Source organism: Erpetoichthys calabaricus, chromosome 12 (assembly GCF_900747795.2).
Source record: "Erpetoichthys calabaricus chromosome 12, fErpCal1.3, whole genome shotgun sequence".
Taxonomy (NCBI): Eukaryota; Metazoa; Chordata; class Cladistia; order Polypteriformes; family Polypteridae; genus Erpetoichthys; species Erpetoichthys calabaricus.
Window position 1 is genome coordinate 11,547,323 of NC_041405.2, and position 23,554 is coordinate 11,570,876.

At 40.0% G+C, this 23,554-nt stretch overlaps 1 long non-coding RNA gene across 1 annotated transcript; it reads right to left on the reverse strand.

Moving 5' to 3' along the window:
• Window positions 1-12,050: 12,050 nt before the first annotated feature.
• LOC114661864 (uncharacterized) lies at window positions 12,051-23,191 on the reverse strand. Its single transcript, XR_007936413.1, has 2 exons — window positions 21,360-23,191; window positions 12,051-17,100 (listed from the first exon to the last, which is right to left on the reverse strand). It is a non-coding gene; the product is annotated as an uncharacterized LOC114661864 (long non-coding RNA).
• Between the last annotated feature and the right edge of the window lie 363 nt (window positions 23,192-23,554).

The window sequence follows — 23,554 nt, forward strand, 5'->3', positions numbered from 1 at the left end:
TCTCAGGGTCTTGTTCACAAGTGAGGGAAGAATGGAGCGTGAGATCGACAGGCAGATCGGTGCGGCGTCAGCAGTGATGCGGGCTCTGCATCGGTCTGTCGTGGTGAAAAAGGAGCTGAGCGGCAAGGCGAAGTTCTCAATTTACCAGTCGATCTATGTTCCTACCCTCACCTATGGTCATGAGCTATGGGTAGTGACCGAAAGAACGAGATCGCGAATACAAGCGGCTGAAATGAGTTTTCTCCATAGGGTGTCTGGGCTCTCCCTTAAAGACAGGGTGAGAAGCTCAGTCATCTGGGAGGGGCTCAGAGTAGAGCCGCTGCTCCTCCGCATCGAGAGGAGTCAGATGAGGTGGCTTGGGCATCTGATCAGGATGCCTCCTGGACGCCTCCCTGGTGAGGTGTTCCGGGCACGTCCAACCGGGAGGACGCCCTGGGGAAGACCCAGGACACGCTGGAGGGACTATGTCTCCCGGCTGGCCTGGGAACGCCTTGGGATTCCCCCGGAAGAGCTAGAAGAAGTGGCCGGGGAGAGGGAAGTCTGGGCATCTCTGCTCAAGCTGCTGCCCCTGCGACCCGACCTCGGATAAACGGAAGAGGATGGATGGATGGATTAACATCAAGGCATCCTGTTTTCCTGAGTTGTATCACCTTAAAACATTTGTTTCAATGGTTTTGCTTCAGGCCTTGCTGATTATCTTATCACCTAGAGGCAGAACTTTTAGCAGCCAACCAATCAAAGGTGTGTAGCACCCCAAGTCATGAGGCATTATTTCTGTTGGAAATTTTCAGTTAATTAAATGGGACGTGGTGTCTCAACATTTATTTTTTTTATAACCTGTCAGTCCTGTGTGGGGTCCAGTGGCTGTGGGGCATCAATTAGTTAAGAAAGATTCACGGATCTTGACGTTGCCGATGATGCTGTGATCTTCGCGGAGTCAATGGAGGCTCTGATTGGGGCTCTCGAGAGACTGAGTGAGGAGACTGAGTGTCTGGGCTTGCTAGTGTCCTGGATAAAAAACAAGATCCAGGCCTTTTATGACCTCTTGGGCACGGCCATCAGCAGTGTGTCTGTCTACGGAGAGAGTGTTGACCTCGTCAAGAGGTTTACTTACCTTGGTAGTGACATTCATGTCTCTGGTGACTTTTCCTATGAAGTCAGTAGACGGATTGGGAGATCATGGGGGTGTCATGAGGTCGCTTGAAAGGGGTGTGTGGCACTACTGATATCGATGCAAAAGTACAAAGGTCCAACTCTTTAGAGTCCTGGTGCTTCCTGTCTTACTATATGGTTGTGAGACATGGACACTATCCAGTGACCTGAGATGAAGACTGGACTCCTTTGGTACTGTGTCTCTCCGGAAAATCCTTGGGTACCGCTGGTTTGACTTTGTGTTGCTCATGGAGTCCCAAATGAGGCACATTACCTGCATCATGAGGTAACGTCAGTTTCGGCACTGCGGCCATGTGGCGCGTTTCCCCGAGGGTGATCCAGCTCATAGGATCCTCATTGTTGGGGACCCGAGTGGCTGGACCAGACCAAGGGGTCGCCCACGTAACACCTGGCTGTGGCAGATAGAGGGTCATTTCCGGAGGGTGGGACTGGACCGCGTGTCTGCCTGAAGAGTTACCAACCGGGATCCCGAGTTGTTTCATCGTGTGGTGGGTGCGGCAATGCTCTGTACCAGTACCTGCTCCCCAAATTGACTTGACTTGACTTCTGCACCTGGCAACAGTGAATAGTATTGTACTGTAAGCATTAGCATTGAAAGTGTCAGTTTGAAAGTTCCTTTACTTGGACATACTAAAATCAGTGATCTTTGACCCTTTCTGAGTCACACTAAACGGGTGTTCTGTACAGCTGCTTCAAGCATACCCTCTTGTGTTGGTAGACATGGTCAATGGTAGAAAGGCTGACACTGCTGATTGCTTCAAAATTCACATTGTCTTCAACCTCTCAATTTTGTATATTACTCTGTCTAATAGCATTGCTTTGAAGGAATATGTCAACAATGAGAGTCTCTAAGTGTTGGGTAAAGAAGTCCTTCCACCCTGACGTGACAGGCTCGTGGTTCTACACAAAGTGAAGGTCTAGTTGGACTTACACCCCCCACGCTCAAGTCTGCTTTCTATTGGGACAGTGAGGTACTGAAATATCAGTGAATCTTGAATGACCATAACAGACAATTATCTGATCTCATCTGTGAATCTTCTGATTTTGGCAGCCACAGAGAATCGTTTTCTTATGCTTCTCAGATACTTTGTTGGTATCAACATCCAGCTCACCTGTGCAAACTACACTGGCTTATATTATATTACTTTGATTTTGTCACATCATGAAAAACAAGCGTAAACAATATAAAGTTGTTGTGTGTAAGGAAGGACATCTGTGAGGTATTTGTGTTTAACTGCTGTCACCTACTGTTACTATTCTGCATCACAAGAGCATCACAGTGCAAAATGTGTTTTGACAAATGAGAATGTATTTAGAATTTTGCCAAACAGGTGAATCAGTGTTAAAGCAGATTAGGGAGCACGGGCACCCTCAGCCCCAAAGAAGGCACTCGGAGTCTCAGGACAGGCAGCAGAATCGAGATTTATTATATGGCGCACATACAGACTCACTTCAGGTGACTTGATCCCCCGGTGATGAGCAAACCTTATTTTTATTACAGTGCTTATCAAAAAGTTTACCTCACTCAGTACATTTGACACTCCTACCTGACTCCAATTTCCCGTTACCTTGGTTCTAGCTCTAATTAGTTCTACCAAATATTTCCAAGCCCAGTGAACATAGCACTTTATCTTATCCATTATGGCCACCTGGCAGGGCCTCTCCTCTCCTTGAACCCGTGCAATTCCTGCCACCATTATCTGCAATCTTCGACTCATGCTTTCCATCTGGAGAAGAGGGGGGCTTGCTTATTAGTCCCTCTCTTCACACTTGACTCCTAATCATGAAATGCTGGTAGTTATCCAGCTTGTTAAGTAAATAATTAAAAAAAAAAAAAAAAAAAACACAGGTGCAAGACTTTTTGTAATTTAACCTTTGTTATACCAATGTGTATATAATGTTTCTACTCATACATACATTATGATTCTCTTTAAGTTTACGTAAATTATCAATTTTAAAATATGATTTTAATATACTTTTCTATATCAGATGTTTCTAACTAGGGGAACATTGATTAAGGTTTTGCCAAAACAGTGATTGATTCAATAAATGAGTTTTGGCAATTGACAAGTTTTGTTTTGACAATGAGTTTTGGTGTTTTAGTAATTCTGAAAAACTGTATATCCATATGACCGCCGTCTCATCCGTCATGATAGAACCTCCAGTTTAGTATTATTGGTTGCATGTCTACTTTTCATTAATGTCGCATGCACACACAAATCCATCCTTCCATCCATTTTCCAACCCACTGAATCCGAACGCAGGGTCACGGGGGTCTGCCACACACAAATCCTTCATTCAAATACGGGTTTTCTTTTTGTTTACTGTAAAATCCAAGCTCTTCCACAAGGGGGAGCAGTCTTCCAACATATGCGACATCTTTCATTTAAAAAAGGCAGATTTGTTGGTTGCACTTTGAGGATCTGAGAAATATGGAGGACTCGTTCCTCTAATTAAAGGGATTTACTTGAGGCGATCTAATGGAACCAGGGGAAAGGGGGATGTTAAATTACCTTCATTTATACGATTATCATTGAAAGCTGTCGAATTTAAAGACGCTTCATTGAGAAAATAAACTTATGAACGATCTTCCATCCATTATCCAACCCGCTCTATCCTAACTACAGGGTCACGGGGGTCTGCTGGAGGCAATCCCAGCCAACACAGGGCACAAGGCAGGAAACAAACCCCGGGCAGGGCGACAACCCACCGCAGGGCTCACACACACACACACGACCAAGCACAATTTAGAATCGCCACTCCACCTAAACTGCATGTCTTTGGACGGAAACTAGAGCACCCGGAGGAAACCCACACAGACATGGGAAGAACATGCAAACTCCACGCAGGGAGGACCTGGGAAGTGAACCCGGGTCTCCTAACTGCGAGGCAGCAGTGGTAGCACTGTGCCACCGTATGAACGATCTTATTATTATTATTTTTTCCCTTGAATCAAGAAACAGTAATAAATAAAGGTGTGTGCAATTTCTCCAACATCCTCAATGAGCTGAACCGCGGTGAGTGGCGGTGCCGTATAAACTAACGTGTAAGCCAAACGCTCGATCATGTCGGTAGTTTTCACGATCTTCCAGTGTGTAGATCATTTTTCCAGGCTGTCCGGTTTCCATTCATGTATAAAAGATGTGTCAATTACGTTAACTGGTCACAGTAAAGATGCATGGTGTTACTAAGTGGCTGTGTAACCATAGACATATATAGATAGACGCCGCATTCACTGTGTTGCCCAGTCGACACGATATGCCAGCGCGTACGCCATATTGCGAGTGGCAAAAGTGCCATTTAAACTAATACAGGTAAACGTGGAAACTGGATTTTCTGATGAAAAAACAATAACGTTTAAAACAGTATCGTTTACATACAACAGATTTTGGCGATTCGTTTAAATGTAATTATTTATATCCATTTAAACACTAATATTGACAATTATTAAATAATAATAATAATTATTATTAAATAATTCCTCCCATATAAGTAACATTTCTTGGACTGCCTTCTTAAATCTACGAAACATTTCTAGACTTCATCCTCTTCTTATGCAGCACATTACTGAGGTATCGGTTAATGCCCGAGTCTCCTCATGTATAGATTACTGTAATGCTATTCTATCTGGCATCCCACAAAAACGAATCCATCACTTACAACTTCTTCAAAATTCTGCTGCCAGGATACTAACCTGCTGTTGTAAATCCACTGAACATATTCCACCTCTTCTCTCACAACTTCACTGGCTCCCTGTTAATTACAGAATACAATACTAAATACTGCTCTTAACATTTAAAGTTCTCCAGAACCCCACTGATCTCCTCCAGACTTGCACTCCTGTCGCTCACTCAGATCCTCATCTGCAGCTTTAGTTTCTGTACCGCACATCAAACTTTGTTCTATGGGAGCTCGAGCGTCTCTCATTGTGCTCCTCAACTCTGGAATTCTCTTCTCTCTCATATCCGACAACTAGACTCAATAACACATTTTAAAACTGCCCTCAAAATTTATCTTTTCAAACTGGCATACCAATTGTGAATTTTGCAACTGCCAGTTATCTTTGTCTGCCTTTCTTTTAACAGTTCAATGATACACTCAATGACAAAAATGAACAATTTTATTGTATACAAATTGGCTTAATAATTTCTGAAAACATTTCACTCATTCCTCTCTCAATCTCTCTCTCTCACACGGACACAAACGCACACACACACAACGTAGTTACTTAAATATATACAGGATAGGATCTAAAATCCATGAAACAGAACTGTCCTCCATAGCTTTTTCCGTGTGTTGCCATGCTGTAATTTGAGAGTATTCAGTCTGTCAATATGGTGCAGCCTTAGTTTGTGGAAGACAGACACAACTAAAGACATTAGCATAAAATGATGGTTGTCAATTTCAAACTGTGTTTCCTCAATGTGCTCCTTGAGAAAAAACACATCATTTGAACCAATCTCAGCCCAAACAAACTGATTGATCAAAGATACACTGACAGCTTGTCCTAATGTCGACTGTCGGATAACACGCTCAACTACTTTGACCACCTTGACTGGACCCTCAGAAGGAATCATCAAACCTCCATTGTTTTTTTAACGGGAGCGAATGGTAGCTTTGATCATATGATGCCGGTACAACATCTGTTACCAAACTAGCATGGCACACATCACAGGACAGTTTTCTCAAAATCCCATCTAAGGGCTACCTCCCACTGCTTCCTGAGGTGGATTTCTTTGGGAAACCTTCAAAGTTTGAGAAATGTTAACAGCTAACAACAATCTACATAGTTAGTGACTAAATACGTTTAGCCTAAACGTTGTTTGGAGGCTCACTTGAGTACATAAATACATAGCTTTGCTAGCTTAGCCTGGCGTATCTAAAGTTAAGATTATAAAATAATTATTATTTTCTAATGGCCAAATATAACCAAAACAATTGTTCAGCTTTACCTATGAAATGTAATCCCTGTGATCTGGTTTGGAGCGTACAGCGGTTTGTACAATCCCAAGCAGCACATGCGTGAGGCATCTTTATTACTTCACTCCACGGCAGTGCCACTCGCAATATGGCAGCGACGTTGACGTACGATGCTGCTAGTCATGAGGCGTCTAGTAATTCTATGTCTATGCGTGTAACATGCCTGACTCGTTTACGTCATGGCACAGCACAGTGACTGCTAGGCCGCCGTTCTGGGTTCGATCCCCAAGTTCAGATGTTGCCAGCGTCAGTGTTGTGTAAGTTCACACTTCCCAAGAACTACAGTAGCTCAAAGTTCAGTTCACACAGATTAAAATGAATAAATTCACGTTCATCATTTCAATTTTAAACTAGTTCATGTTCAGTTAATTTTGTATTTTTAAGGAGTGAGAATAAATGACCCATGAGTTTACTTTCTTCAGTTTTGCATGCCTTATATTAGGCTATTACAGTGTTCTTGAATTAAATACAATACTTATGAAGTATTTTTTTTTATTTTTAAATACACTTTATTGAGTTACAAGGGGTCTCTGCCCCCTGCTTGCTTCGCTCGCCTACCCCCGGCGTTTTGAACCCGTGCCCGTTGGGCAGCCACGTGTGAGGATGACGCACGTTTAATACAGAGCGTTCGCCCGTGTCACTCTGGGGGCTCCCACTGTTAATACGGAGCTCCGTCCATACTATTATGCGGTGCATTGTGGACTACTGCAGACCCAGTAGTGTTCCCCGTTTCAGTTTGTATCTCGATCAGTCGAGCTTTTGTTTTTGAAGCTTTTGAATTCTGGTCTTCATTATCTGTAACCTGCTGTCCATGTGTTTGGCCCCCTCGTTTAACCTGTTTATGACGTTTTACTTTGCTTTCTACTCTGTCTTTCATTTCTGATCTCGCTTTATTCTGCTTTTGTTTCAATGACACCTGGTGCGTGGTGAATATATTTTCCCTTTTTCGAGTAATAATTTTCATTTGTTTGCGATACTGTGATGTTTATCGTACTGTTAATAATGCATTACTGTAATGTGATTCACCTATGCTGTATAGTTTGGACGTGTGAGGATGACGTATGTTTAATACGGAGCGTTCGCCCGTGTCACTCTGGGTCTCCCCACTCTTACTACGAAGCTCTTTCCGAACTATTATGCGGTGCATTGTAGAGCACTGCGGACTCTGTAGTATTTCCCATTTCACTTTGTATCTCGTTTAGTCGAGCTCTTTCTTTTTGGAGCAGTTCCTGCCTGGTCTGCGGCATTTCAGACGCACGTTGTAGGCGCCTGCGTTCATTAATTATATCCAGGCAGGCGCATGTTTGTTTCTCGGTCACTCGAGATGTGTCATGTTGAATCCGTGCCTGCTTTGCCTACGCAGTTTGAGATGCGCGTTGTAGGCGTCCACGTTTATTAGATCTGTCCACACGGGGTCGGTGTCGAAGCTGTGTTAGTTGTGGAGCTGTTTGGTTTTGGAGCCGAGACAGTTTTGCTTCCGCGGTTTGAGACGCGTGTCCGTACCATCTCGGGTTTGATGTATGAACCTTTGTGGACCCCGTAGTGTGTCCCGTTTCACTCTGGGGCGGGGCGTTGACTCCTCTTGTTTTACTATGTCTCCTCCTGCGCCTTCACCATGCATTAGTGCCACTCACAATATGGCGGCGACGCCTGCGCCTTCTGTATTATGTCGGTTTTTACCATGCTGTGTAGGCGCCTTTGCCTTTTGTACTTTACCGCGCCTTCCGACTCACGATGTAGGCGCCTGCACCTTCCGGGTCCGCCTCCGGTGTGTGGTGTGGACGTTTAACTGTCGTTGTTTGTGCTTTTATATTCTGTATCTCGCTGTGCATGTGTTTCATGCCTAGGTTTTTTTGAAGCTGTTGCATTCCAGTTTTCATCATCTGTAACCTGCTCTCCATGTGTTCGTCCCCATTCTTTAATCTCTTTATGAAGTTTTACTTTGTTTCCTACTCTGTGTTTTATTTCTGACCTCGCTGTATCCTGCTTGTGGCATGTCAGACGGTTCGTAGTCGCTTGTCGTTTCGCTCTGGGGAGGGGGGCTTTGTTCTGTAACCTGCTCTCCATGTGTTTGTCCCTGTTCTTTAACCTCTTTATGAAGTATTATTTTGTTTCCTACTCTGACGGTGCGTAGTCTCTCCCGTTTTGCTCTGGTGGTGGGGGGGGGGGGGGGGGGGGGGGGGGGGGTTGGGGGGCTTTGTGTGGCGCCTGCACACTATGTCTTTTGCGTCCACGGCCAGGTCCCTGCGTCCATATCCGGTTTACCATTCTCGTTTAGTAATATGGATACCCAGCAACAAACAACCAAACTAAATAGATGCAAGTATCCATATAAATTACCGCTCTGTTTCCAACCGTGTGACCCAAATGGTGACTGTGGAACCAGCGTGTAAGTGAACTAAGCTATTGCCCTTCCGGTCAAAATTCACGTCACATATTGCATGTCCAACGGGGGAAGCCTCGTGAAGTACAACACATATTATGAGGGGCCAAACAGGCTAAATATCATATTGGTTTACGTGTGAACATTATTGGTTTATGGATGTGAGAAAGTTAGTCACTGGCTGCTAGTGCGCGAACAGAACTGCAATCCTTCATGGGTTAAGTCGAGATAAGCACACGTGGAGAAACCTCTACATCACCAAGATGTTTTTAACTTTGTGAAGTCTTCCCAGCGGCTTGATCGCAAGCAATAAAGAATGAGTATACAGTACTAGCATCTCAGTCTTCCTGATGCTTTAAATTGGAACAGGTATGCCGAGAAAAAGCTTTAAAACTGACCTACTGAATTCAGTCCATTGAGAGCTAGAGTGGCTGCACAGTCCTCAAACGCACCTGTATGTTAGACCATGTATATTATTTATATTATGTATGTATTCTCTTTTATAGCCCTAAACGGACGGGATTAGTTTTACACCAGGAGGCGGGGTAAAGTAAATATTACTGGAGGAACTCTAATTTTAGTCGTGTCCGAATTTCTCATGTCTGTAACTTGTTTACAGACTATGCGTGTACAGTGGAACCTCGGTTCACGACCATAATTCATTCCAAACCTCTGGTCGTAAACCGATTTGGTCGTAAACTGAAGCAATTTCCCCCATAGGATTGTATGTAAATACAATTAATCCGTGCCAGACCGTATGAACTGTATGTAAATGTATTTTTTTTTTTAAAGATTTTTAAGAACAAATATAGTTAATTGCACCATAGAATGCACAGTGTAATAGTAAACTAATGTAAACATATTGAATAACACTGACACAAACACCCAGGCTCTCTGCACAGACTTCACAGTGAAAGCACACACGTGCAAGCACGCACGTCTGACCGAGAACAATGCAACAGGTGCGGAAATCATCGGCGCGCACAAACTGAAAGGGAAACTGGCTTGTTCGTTTACCGAGTGTGTGCTCTTTAACCGAGGCAAAAGTTTGGCGAACATTTTGGTCGTAAACCGAGTTGTACGTGTACCGAGACGTTCATGAACCGAGGTTCCATTGTATGTCTCAATAAAGTTTGCTGTGCCTTTTAAATTTTATAAAAAGTCCATAAAAATTCCAGTTTAAATGAGTCCCGTGTGAATCATCTTTTCAGTAAAATTAGGTCATTTAACCGAATGAGACGGAACTACAGTGGCCCACCCGTAATAAGTGCCTGAAGTTGGGGATGGGGGACTATTGGTGTACTCCTTATTGTGCGCGGTAAATAACAGCTAAACATCTTAGACTTAAGTCTAACATTTGTCCAAACTCAAAATGCCTGCACTAAATTAGCAGTGATAACAGAATGGGATTACGTGCATTAGTGGAGATCATACATACATGTAAAAAAAAAAAAAAGTAAGTACACCCGATGAAATGCTTTTTTTTTTTTAACATGTGGACATATTAAGATTAATTTTACTGAATCAGCCCGCAATCTAGGAGTTATCTTTGACTCTAGCATGTCATTTAAAGCGCATATTGCAAATTTGTCCAAAACATGTTTCTTCCATCTTAAAAATGTTAGGAAATTAAGGCGTATTCTAAATAAACAGGATTCTGAGAAATTAATTCATGCATTTATCTCTAGTAGGATTGACTACTGCAATGCGGTGTTCACTGGATGTTCAAACTGTTCTCTATATAGCCTCCAGTTAATCCAAAATGCGGCTGCAAGAATTATTACAAGAACAAGAAAATACGAACACATAACTCCAGTTCTTAAATCCTTACACTGGCTCCCGGTTAAGTTTAGGGCAGATTTCAAAATCCTCCTTTTAACATATAAAGTGTTAAATGGCCAAGGTCCGGCTTACTTGTCTGAACTTATCATGACCTACAAACCAGAGCGCACATTAAGATCTCAAGATGCCGGTCTGCTTATGGTTCCAAGGATTAATAAAATAACAGTGGGAGGTCGAGCTTTTAGTTACAGGTCCCCTAAACTGTGGAGTGGTCTGCCTGCTACTATAAGAGATGCCCCTTCGGTCTCAGCTTTTAAATCCCGGCTGAAGACTCACTACTTCAGTTTAGCATATCCTGACTAGAGCTGCTGATTAACTGTACAGACTGCATCTCTGTTGTTAGTCATTAGCACTAAAACATAAGTAACATATTTATAATTGGATACTAACCCTCACCTATTCTGTTTCTCTTCTCGGTACTCAAATGTGGCACTTGGTGCCATGGCCCACCTGCCAAGTTGTTTTGCCTGCCTAAGGTAAAGTCATCCCTGATGGAGGATCGCAGGAATCATGGGAAAGAGGGGTCCTTTCATCGGATTGGCTGGCCCAGCACTGTTTCAGCCGTGGAATGGGCAAATGGTGGAGGCAGCTTGATGGCCGAGGTCTCCAGGAGTCTAAAAATATCCAAATCTTATTATATGATATCATCTACTATTAAATTCTGCTCCGTACTTCTAAATTTTTTTTTTTTTTTACTTCTAAAAAAACCTTTTATTTTATACTGTATTGCGGATTTGTTCTGTTTTGTGTATTGTATTGTATTGACCCCCTTCTTTTGACACCCACTGCACGCCCAACCTACCTGGAAAGGGGTCTCTCTTTGAACTGCCTTTCCCAAGGTTTCTTCCATTTTTTCCCTACAAGGGTTTTTTTTTTGGGTTTTTCCTTGTCTTCTTAGAGAGTCAAGGCTGGGGGGCTGTCAAGAGGCAGGGCCTGTTAAAGCCCATTGAGGCACTTCCTGTGTGATTTTGTGCTATATAAAAATAAACTATTGTATTTGATCTTCATTTATCCAGTATATCTATAAATAAATGCAATTTAACAAACATCATGCTATTTTGTAGACCACTGTATAATTTAAATAAACATAAATGCAAATTTTACACATGGGAAAAAATAAATCTGTGCACCACTACATTTATCAATACGTAAAATCACTAAAATTAGATTCAGGTACAAATGATTATAACATTATTTGGGATGATCTTCTCTGAACCTGTCTTATTTAAGCCTCAAAAAAGTTTTGCTCTTTGTTGTTGAAATGTGCATTATCACCATGCACAGATCGAAAAAGCACCTTGAGCCGTTCAGAAAGAGGATAGTAGATGCCAAGGAGTCTGAGAAGGGGTTTAAAAAGATCTCCAATCAATTAAAAAACACAGACAACTGATTTTACAATGATTAAGTAAGGATCAAAGCCAAGTATTCTCAGCTGATGATGAATTCTGTCTCAATAAATAAACAAAAGGTGAGTATGACTTTGAAACTCCAGCACAGTTGGACTGTACAATGGTTTACGGTTTTACCAACTTCATAGATAACATACAGTACACTTGGAAATTAGTCAACAATTATATTAAATAACACTACTTTGAAAATCTGTATCCGCTGAATAAACACAAATGCAACGTGTGGCATTTTCATTTTTCAATATTAAACACATTACACAATATCAAGTTAATATATAAATATTTATTCCAAGTTACAAAATACTTTTTTTGTCAAATACATTGCGATACATTTAAGACTTTTTACAGAAAGTGCATTCAATAACCCACAGTAACAGTTTGTTAATATAAAAGGTATTCAAAGTTATATACTGTGCATTAGCTAATTTCATTCATGATTAAATAAAGGTACAATGGGCCTTTGAAAACAGTGTACAACTTAAAATTAAAGCTTCAGGATCCCTGATGAGTTCTATGTAAACTTTAAAATGGGAACAGTAACCACACAATGGCTCAAGGCTCTACAGTATTGCTCTCAAACTGGACTCTTAGTGGTCACAATGTTGATTGGTTTGTTGCATAAATGCAATAAACTACTAAGATGAAATTCATTGCAGTTCATTAAAAAACATGAATTCTATTCCTTTGTACTGCTCCCATTCTATCACAGATAATATGTTACTTTTCTTTTCATGAAAATGTCAATTAAGTGTTTTTGAATTATAGCAAATTAGATTTTCTCTGATAATTACTTAACGTTTCAAATTTACTGAAAGACAGATTTTATAACGAACACACAGAGTTAGGGTGATGGTAATTGGATATGGCAGAAGTCTTAAACTCAGTGTTGCAGTTCAAATGCAGATTTTTCATACAAAACAATTATATGTGGAAAGAAATTATTATTATTGTTAATGGTACTTTTTTTTTTTTTTTGTAATTATGTAGTTTGGCAAAGAACTCATTTTGGCATATCAGACGTCTCTAATTGTTTATTTTCTTTTTCTGAGAATATCACCCAAATGGCTTTGATCTGAAGCAGCTCAACACTTATTGCTAACTGTAGCTAAGGGGGAAATATAGCTTTTTAGGTTTAGAATTTTAAAATGGAAGTAATGTAAAAAATTAAGGCAACAAAGTCACGTTCCATTTCCTGCAGTAGCTGCCTACTGAAAAAGACACTGCTTGGAATGTCTAGATTATGGTGAAAATCTCCTCTCTTTTGTTGCAGCATGCATCCCCAAGATAACAGCCAGTCTTCATTTGGAATTAACAATGATTACATAAATAACCATGGTTTTAAGATTATAAGTTATGTGTTTGCATTACAAAATTATGTTCTTTTTCCCAGGCTGATGCCAAAGCTAATTCTAAATACCCCAAGCAAATAAATAATTTTTTTTTTTCACATTTTAACAATTACTGATATCTCTAGAAGTTAAAGTGCAGAGCAGCTGAAGATGATTCTTACAGTAGCTTTACAAACTCAATAGCTTTAGGAAGAAGGCAAAGAAGACGACAAACAATACAAATAAATAATAACCCAAGAATATATTCTGTGTTTCGCATACTCCCAGCTATAAACCTACTTTTGCCCATAACATATTATATGAGAGAGGATTATATCCTGGCTAAAGTGCCAAATTTCAGAACGTGATCTTTGAAAACGTTTCTGACATTAACTGGAGAAACAGGAATCTCTATGGTCAAATTAATATAATCCCTCAAACACCTTCCATCAGAAGTATTTAATGCAACTTGGAAAATTGACTTAGAGCACCCCTGAATAATTTATAAATACAAAAAAGTGCAAAGGAGAAATACATATCTACAAAGAATGCTCAACAATCACATTTTGGTTTTCGGTTCAGTTTAGAAATGGATTTTAAAATCTTCCTTCCCAACTTTGGAAATAGGATTAGTTTTTCATATTTTTATTGTGTTAAACTGATAGTTCAGCAGAGAATATGTTCAGGGTCAACAATAAAAAATGAACAATAGAAATATTCAGAAATTGCCTTACCAATTATGTATAATGTTAAGATACAAATTTACAATAAAATCTAAACTAAACTATTTTAAGAATCCATCTCTAACACTATAAAGTAAAAGTTTTAATTTGTGTTTATTTCTTCACAAAAAAAAGCAGCAGTAACTGTAATTCATATGACTACAGTAACACTCATTATTGCTGTTGTGAATGTAGATTTAGGGCAGTGAATCTCTTACTAGGTACCATACATGTTGGAGGAACAGGGAGTTTTCTCTTTTTAAAATTCTACACAGGAAACAGACAACAAAAGCAGATTTTAAGAAGCAACAAAAAGTCTTCTTTTTATACAAACATACTGGTGTTTTCAGGATGGGATTGAGTTTGATCCTCTCCTAACAGATTCCCATTGGCTTGCATACATATTTCCCATCAGGAACTCTGTCTCACTTCTACATTCATTTCTATATTTACACAAGTAACACAATATTCTCATACCTATTTAATCAAATTCAGGGTCTTGGGGACACAAAGCATATCCTGCCAGCGCTGGGTTCAGGACAGGAAACGGCCATGGGCAGGAAACCAGTTCCTTGCTGGGACTCACACAGGTCAATTTGTAATTATCAGTTTATCTGTCCTTTTAGTGATGTTTAGCTTCCACAATGGCTACCTCCAAACAATAACTTGATTATTCTAGGTAAGCTGGATCTCCACCAAGGACCTAACTAGATCTTACAATGTACACATGCATCATTCAACAGGTATAGCAACAACACCTGGGATGCCTAGACCATGTACCAAGGATTCCAGGAGCAAACATCACAAAAGTAGCCCTCTGTTGGACACCACAGGACAAGAGACCAAAAACAAATTGGCAAAAGACTGTAGAGAAAGAACTGAAAGTTCTGGGAATGACCTGCAGCAAAGCAGAAGCAATGGCAAAAGGCTGTGCAGAGTGGAGTGCTCTTGTGTTGACCTTTGCTCCAACTGGATCAAAAAGGATAAGCATAAGTTACTTACTGAATGTGTGTAATTATACTCAAGAAGAATCACTGTTAACTGAACACACAGAAACCATGCACCACGAATTTTGACTATCACAACATTTCCTGTATATTCACCTAAAGCGTATGTATTTATATATGTAGCGACACAGAGACAGACAATACTACAAAATTAGCAACCATGTTTAGGGATAATAATAATAATAATAATAATTCATTTCATTTATATAGCGCTTTTCTCAGTACTCAAAGCGCTATCCACACAGGGAGGAACCGGGAAGCGAAGCCACAATCTTCCACAGTCTCCTTACTGCAAAGCAGCAGCACTACCACTGCGCCACCTGTGAAGGATTCCCAAAACATACAAATCCAGTGGGATTTATAAATTTCAAACATGCAGTTAGGTGTATGTGTGTATACATCAGTGCCACAAAAGAAATATTAGTACCAAGATTCAATGCTGTATAATAACAGATTTCAAAGAGGATGAAATCATTTTTTTGCACTCCATGTATATTTATGCAATTAGACAAGGCTAAAAGACACATTATAGTAACAAATTTAAAACTGCATATTATGGTAAGACCCAGGGAGCAGCATCTGTGGATGTTCGGTGTCTGTGAAGTGGTACCTACTTATAATAACTAATTTATCACAAAATTCCAATATACTGTAGTAATAAGTGCTTAAAAGAAATAACCCTTAACATATATACACCTGTACATACAGTACATGCAAAGGTCTGGGCACCATTGGTCAAAACGTTGGTTACTATGAATTGCTAAACAAGTAAAAGATGACCTTATTTCCACAAAGCATAACGTTAAAGATACACATTTCTTTAATATTTTAAGCAAGATTGCTTTTTTAAATTCCCATCATTTACAGTTTCAAAACAACAAAAAAGGAAAAGGGCCTGAAGCAAAAGTTTGGGCACCTTGCATGTTCAATACTTAGTAACACCCCCTCTGGCAAGTATCACAGTCTGTAAAAGCTTTTGAAGCAAGCTAAGAGTCTTTCAGTTTTTATTTGGGTCATTTTCACCCATTTTTCCTTGTAAAAGCCTTTTAATTATGTGAGATTCTTGCATGAACTGGTCTTTTTGAGGTCTATCCACAAATTATCAATGATGTTTAAGTCAGAGATTGTGAAGGTCACGCCAAAACCTTCAGGTTGTGTCTCCTGAGGTTGTCCATTGTGGATTTTGAGGTGAGTTTTGGATCATTATCCTTTAGTAAAAGCCATCCTCTTTTCATCTTCATCTTTCTAATAGACAGTGGGATGTTTGCTTTCAAATTTTGCTGGTATCGAATTGAATCCATTCTTCCCTCTATCAGTGAAATGTTCCCTGTGCCACTGGCTGCAACATAAGCCCAAAGCATGATTGATCCACTCTTTATGCTTAACAGGTAGAGAGGCGTTCTTTTCTTGGCATTCTGCACACTTTTTTTTCTAAACATATTTTTGCACAGTGTGGGGAAAGGTTCCATTTTGACTTCATCGGTCCACAGGACTTATTTCAAAAATGCCTCAGGCTTGTTCAAATGTTCATTTGCAAACCTCTGATGCTGAATTTCTGGTGAGTATCAAGGAGAGGTTCTTCTGATGACTCTTCCAGAAAGGTCAAAATTTGTAGAACAGTGCACCTCCACTCCAAAGTCTGCTAAATCTTTTGCAGTCAAACAAAGGTTTTTATCTGCCTTTCTAGCAATCCAATAAGCAGCTCTCTTAGAAAGTCTTCTTGGTCTTCCAGACCTCAACTCGGCCTCCGCTGTTCCTGTTAACTTCCGTTTGTTAACTGAATTACAAATTGAGGAAACTGCTAACTGAAAACAATCTGTTATCTTCTTATAGCCTTGTCCTGCCTTGTGGGCATACTTAGAGGAGCATGTGGCTGATGATTGTTGGGGCAAGGTTTGAGAAGTCTGAGTATTAACACAGCTTTGAAATTTGCATCATCATGCCTTTCCTAATGATGACTGTGAACAAGCCATAGCTCTAATGAGCTAATTAAGATCTGGGACATTGGCAAACATTATCTGTGACTTCAAATCTTTTGGAGTACCCAAACGTTTGCATGGTGCTCCTTTCCTATTTTTCCACTCTGCAGTTGTACAAAACAAAAATGCTGAAAAGAATGTTTCTTCTTTAACTTTATGCTTGAAGAAACGCTTCTTCTGGATTATACTTACCTTTGGTAAATTAAAGCAATGCTACAAACAACAATCAACAGTGCAACAACAGGTAAGATGTGAGAGAGAGGACTTCGTGCAGCATCTGCAAAAATATTACATATATTAACACTGTAAACTCCAGACAAAAAGGGTGCCTTGACATTTATTTCACGGTTACTAAAGAAAGTAAGAACACACTGTGATTTACATAACAGAACACTGATTGTTCAAATTCCAAGAACAGCCTGCCTTTCAGATATTTAAATCTATGAAAACAGACCTGATTAAGTACACTACACACATCTGCACAACATAAGATATAAATCACACATTAAATTAACACAAGGTGGAGAAGTTCAGCTATAGAAAAACTAAATTTGAAATAAATATGTAACTGACACTACATTTATCCTGGAGTCTTTCTTGTGTAGTATGATTACTTGTTCTCCTTTACCTGTACCTATTTTGTTAAACACTTATTTCCAAATCAGAATTACATGCAGTAATTCTATAAACAGAGGGTTGAGGAATTTAATGTTAACCACTGAGTAAATGGCAGATACTAAAAAAGCTGCCAAATGATTTCCAATCGATATCTTCAGACACACAACCAATCATTGGTAGTCAAATCCTACCTCAAAACAACTTTAAGATAATAAGGTAATCAAAGATACTTGCAAAGCTGCTGTAAAAGTTTCACATGTTAAGCAGTAAAACACAGCTTTGGAGTACAGGGACAGTATTGATGCTTAATGCTAACGGCCATAGAGGAATGAACAATTTGTTTTGGTATTGTAAGGTGTGCAAGTGAAAAGTCACCTTATTACATACATAGGAATGCAAGTCTTGAATTAGTCAGGCCTGGTGGACAAGTTATTGTTTACTTCTGTATATTTATACTTTGCTTGCCATGTTTATCCTTCCTTGTTTATTTTTTAGGTTGAAATTATCTTTTTTGAAGGTCCTAGCTTTTTTTGTGTTATTCTGGGTATTAGGGAGGTAGAAGAGCAACCCTAAATAATTACATAATCAAGAAAATGCACAGAGTAGTGAAATATCGATATTTTGTTTTACTTTAATGTGTTACATTGGTAATGCCAATACAGTATCTTCTCAACTTTGAGGCCTACACATGTTCATCATATGATTAAATAAACTGCTCAAAAAAATTAAAGGAACACTTTGAAAACACATCACATCTCAAAGGGAAAAAAAATCCTGCTGGATATCTCTAATGATATGGACTGGGTAATGGGTTAGGGATGAAAAGATGTCACATCATTTGATGGAAATGAAAATTATCAACCTACAGAGGGTTGAATTCAAAGACACCCTGAAAATCAAAGTGAAAAAATGATGCGTCAGGCAAGCTAGTCCATTCTGCTGAAATTGCATCACAGCAACTTAAAATCATACTCAGTAGTTTGTATGATCCCCATGTGCTTGTATGCATGCACGTCAGGGGGTGGGGCGGGAGGTCATGCTCCTAATGAGACGACGGATGGTGTCCTGGGGGATCTCCTCCCTGATTTGGACAAGGGCATCACTGAGCTCCTGGACAGTCTGAAGTCCAATCTGGTGGCGTCGGATCGACCGAAACAATGTCCCAGAGGTGATCTATTGGATTTAGGTCAGGTGAGCAGAGCGTGGGGGCCAGTCAATGGTATCAATTCCTCCATCCTCCACAAACTGCCTGCATACTCTCTCCACATGAGGCCAAGCATTGTTGTGCACCAGGAGGAACCCAGGAGCCACTGCACCAGCACAGGGTCTGACAATGGGTCCAAGGAATTCATCTTGATACCTAATGGCAGTCAAGGTGCTGTTGTATAGCCTGTAGAGGTCTGTGTGTCCCTCCATGGATATGCCTCCCCAGACCATCTCTGACCCACCACCAAACCGGTCATGCTAAACCAGGGATGCCCAAAACGTCGATCATGATCGACCGGTAGATCGGAAAGGTAGTGCAGGTAGATCGCATTGCATTGAAAAAAAAATTTTTTTAGATGTTAGTCTATCATATCCTCTCTATGGCATTTCCCACTTGATTGACATACAGCCAGTCTGAGATCTCTTTTCTTCTAACACACGGGTCATCCCGCACACACAATCAAATGCGTGAGTTACTGCAAAACGCCGGCTATCTAAGTGATCTAGTTAGCCTTACAACTTATATCGAATAAAGAAGGGGTATGAAAAAAAAATTGGTGGGGGTCGGGGGCTGGACATGTGGAATTGGAAGAGGAATTTTTTTCTCACAATGTCACAATCAAAGTGCGTTTGTCTGATCTGTCAATCTATCATTGCTATTCCAAAGAAGGAAAATGTGGAAAGGCACTTTCAAACTGTTCATAAAAACTACGAAACTGACTTCCTTCTGAAAAGCGATCTGACCAACATGTTAAATGAGCTTAATTTACAACTGTAAAGAAAAGACAAAACTATGGTCAATATGATTATCTCAGTTAATGCTTTCAAATGAAAAATGCAACATGTGTCCTCAAAGCTACAGCGCCATGATTTGGGGAACATCCAAAACCTCGCATCAGAACTGGACACGCAATGGAAGGCGTGGGCGCAACTTGACAGCATACGCTACAGAGCACACTGAAAATTGTCAGACTTTGACAGACGGTTTCAAGACTTTGCTTTACTTGAGTCAATCGCTACATTTATGTGCTATCCACTTGGGGAAGATGTTGAGGGTGATTCACTTGCATCAGAAATTGAAATACTGTTTCATCTAAAACTCCTCTACAGTGGAGGATGAGATTTTGACACTACAGGATGACATTCAGCTGAAGTCTGGGGCTCTTGGGACAGTTTTGGAACTTACTCACAGAGGAAAAGTACCCAAAACATGAGGAAATTCAGCTGTATTTATTTATTCAAATCAGCCTTTTCCCACATGATTATTAAGTCTAAATACTGTAGTGACAATAAATGTATTGAATTGTCATTGTGCCATAAGGTTTATTCAGTTATGCAAGGTACGCCAACATATCTATATCGATCTATATCGATCAATAGATAGATAGATAGATAGATAGATAGGAGTGAGTGTATATATTTATCTATATAACATTTTTAATGTAGGTAGATCATTTTGACCTGGTCATTTTAAAAGTAGCTCGCAAGCCGAAAAAGTGTGGGCACCCCTGTGCTAAACGATGTTTCAGGCAGCATATCGTTCTCCACGGCTTCTCCACATCCTTTCACGTCTGTCACATGTGCTCAGGGTGAACCTACTCTTATCTGTGAAAAACACAGGGTCCAAGTAGTGGACCTGCCAATTCTAGTATTCAATGGCAAATGACAAATCGAATTCCACAGTGCCATGCGGTCAGTAAGCACAGGGCCCACTAAAGGACTTCGGGCCCTCAGGCCACCCTCATGAAGTCTGTTTCTGGTTATTTGGTCAGAGACATTCACACCAGTGGCCCTGCCTGCTGGAGGTCATTTTGTAGGCTCCGGCAGTACTCATCCTGTTCCTCCTTGGCCAAAGGAGCAGATACCGGTGGGTCCGGCCGATGGGTTAAGGACCTTCTACGGCCCTGTTCAGCTCTCCTAGAGTAACTGCCTGTCTCCTGGAATCTCCCCCATGTCCTTGAGACTGTTGAGACGCAGCAAAACTTCTGGCAAATTCACGTATTGCTGTGCCATCCTGAAGAAGTTGGACTACCTGTGCAACATCTGTAGGGTCTAGGTATCGCCTCATGCTACCTGTAGTGACACTGACTGTAGCCAAATACAACACTAGCGAAAAAACAGTCAGAAAAGATGTCAGTGGCCTCCACCTATTCTGGGGGTCATCTCATGTTTGCCCCTCTAGTGCACCCGTTGGTAATTTCATTAACACCAAAGCAGCTGAAACTGATTAACAACCCCCTCTGCTACTTAACTGACCAGGTCAATATCCCAGAAGTTTCACTGACTTCATGCTATACTCCGATTAAAAAAAAGAGTTCCTTTAATTTTTTGAGCAGTATATGTAATGCAAAAGGTGTGGGAGGTTTCATTTCTACTTACACATGAAGTGTCAGACTAAGCAGTGAGGGGTTAGCATTTTTTGATTTGGCCAAAATTACAGTAAAAAATATAGGATTTACTTTTATTGGTAATTATTTTTTGCACATTATAAACCAAAAATAAAGAAAAACAGTTTCAGTTATTCACTGCAAAGCATATTCCTGTATGCCATCTGAAATAATGTTTCACAAAGCATCGATAAGCAAATAAGTTTTTTAAAAAAATATTACCAGATGACACAACACAACCCTAGTTAAATCAGCTAATACTCTTTGCTTAATTTTATCACTAAAGTATTCTGCATAAGTGAAAATATTTTAACCATCCACTTACTGGTATTGCTTGTGGCCACTGTGCTATAAGCTGTTGAAGGCAACATGGGTTGAAGATTAATTGAACAGCATTTCGTGGTTTCGCCATTGTGTACAAAACACTGATAGAATCCAAAATCTGACATCTGAACATTAATAATAGTAACTGCAATTTCTGTCTTGGTCAAGGCAAAAGGCACCATTCTTCCTTGTGATGTGTTCTCCAAAACGTTTCCTATTTGATCGTAGCGAAGTACTGTGCTATCATTTAAGTTCCAAACAACATTCTTTACGTCGTCAGTAAACTCTTGAATTAGTGCACATTCAATTTTTATCTTGCCATTCACTTCTGCTTTCTGAATCTTCGGTGCACATTCAAATGAAGATGATCCTTGAGATGAAAAAAAAACAAAACACTAATTACATTTTGACATATACAGTATACATGCACAATATGACATTAGTTTGCAAAATCAAGTCTATAATCTGCTGTGTACTCACAAAGTACTACTAAAAAGGCTTCATTAACCAGAAAAAGGTTTGAGCCCTATCAGGTTTTTCTGTAGTGTATCAAGGGTCAGCGCTTTAATCACATCTCTTTGATAACCAAAAGCTGCCACAGGTATCTGCAAAGGGCTACAATTATTCAAAATACAAGTTTTTATGGTTTATTTGATACCACTTTTTTGAGCCACGAGGCATCTTTTACACAGTTCAAAGAACCAATCAGTGTGCTTACATGTGCTTTAATAACCTGGTTATTCACAGAAACATTTGTTCTACAATGTCATGTAAACTCTTTTTCCCCGGTTAAAGAAACCAAGTTAATTATCTCTGAAAAAACTGATTAACAGATGTAGTAAATTTCTTAGCAAGCAACCCGGTTATTTGGCAATGTAAATCCTTAACTGGGTTACACTTAAGGATTCTGTAGTCTGCACATGTCCACTCTGTTCACCTGCTTAGCTTCACAAAATGTTTTCAGCAGCCACAGGTGGAAGCGTCCACAAAATTTAATTTCCTGAGGCAAATGATGTCTCTATATTTCAGAAATTCCTAAATTTATGTTAATGAACTGAAGGTACTGTGCTAAACTTAGCAGCACAATCTCGAAAGCAGTGTTTTAGAGTATAAAAAGGTATGCGTGTTCTACAGTCCAATTACTTTTAAAAGTAACAAGTCACCTAAAACAATATGTATTTTATTAAGTAACTAGGGGCTTTGCCCCCTGCTTGCTTCACTCGCTAACCCCCGGGCCTGCACTACACCCTAGCCTCTTTGAGGGTCTGCCACTCATTAATGGGGATGCGGATGTACAATTTAAGCAGATTTTTATTTTCATGGGAATTGTTACATATGCATCAACGCAACGTATAACTGCCTGTGATTGAATTTTGTTTCTCTCTCCATTAAATAAAACGTCTTTTTCGAATGTTTGGCTCCAAGATTAGTTAATTGTCTTTGTAAAAGCTAACCTAATGGGAAACTGTTAACATTTTAATACGAATGGCATATCAAGATCTCCTTTGTTGTCTAATGTTACCTTTCTTTGATACATCCCTCTTTCTACAGTAATTTGTGCGGTGGAAGACTGGACGGTGTAAACGGTTGTAGATATTCTTCAGGATATTTTAAGATGTTTTTTTCATCTTCCGCACGATCACCACCAACTGTTTCATCATAGTATATTGATACACATTTAACCAATTTGCCGTGTTACCAATCAACATTTTTGGCATTAGTTCATTTGATTTCATCGTTTCTAACTGCTAGGATTGCCCATGTACTCATTTTTTCAAAATTTTTGAAATTCATCAATAAGATGAATCAGACGATCAAACGAGTACTACAGTCGTCTGCTTGGTTTAAACAACTGGCTGCAGGGCTTCTGCAAGAATCAAGACATCGGTTTCATAAACAACTGGGACCTCTTTTGGGAAAGACCGCGTTTTTTCAAGCGAGATGGCCTGCATCCGAATAGCTTCGGCGCCCGGGTCCTCTCCGAAAACATATCCAAGGTAATTCGTTTATCTTGACTATCTATCTCTGCTTTTAACCCCTTCCGAAATGCCACTCCTGTGCTTGGTCATGATAATTGTTTAACAAAATCTTCCATAAAAGTGCACAACATAAATACTGTAATAACCAATCTTAATGCACATAGAAAATCTAGGCAATACGGCATAATCACCAATAATTTAATTAAAGTTACTACTT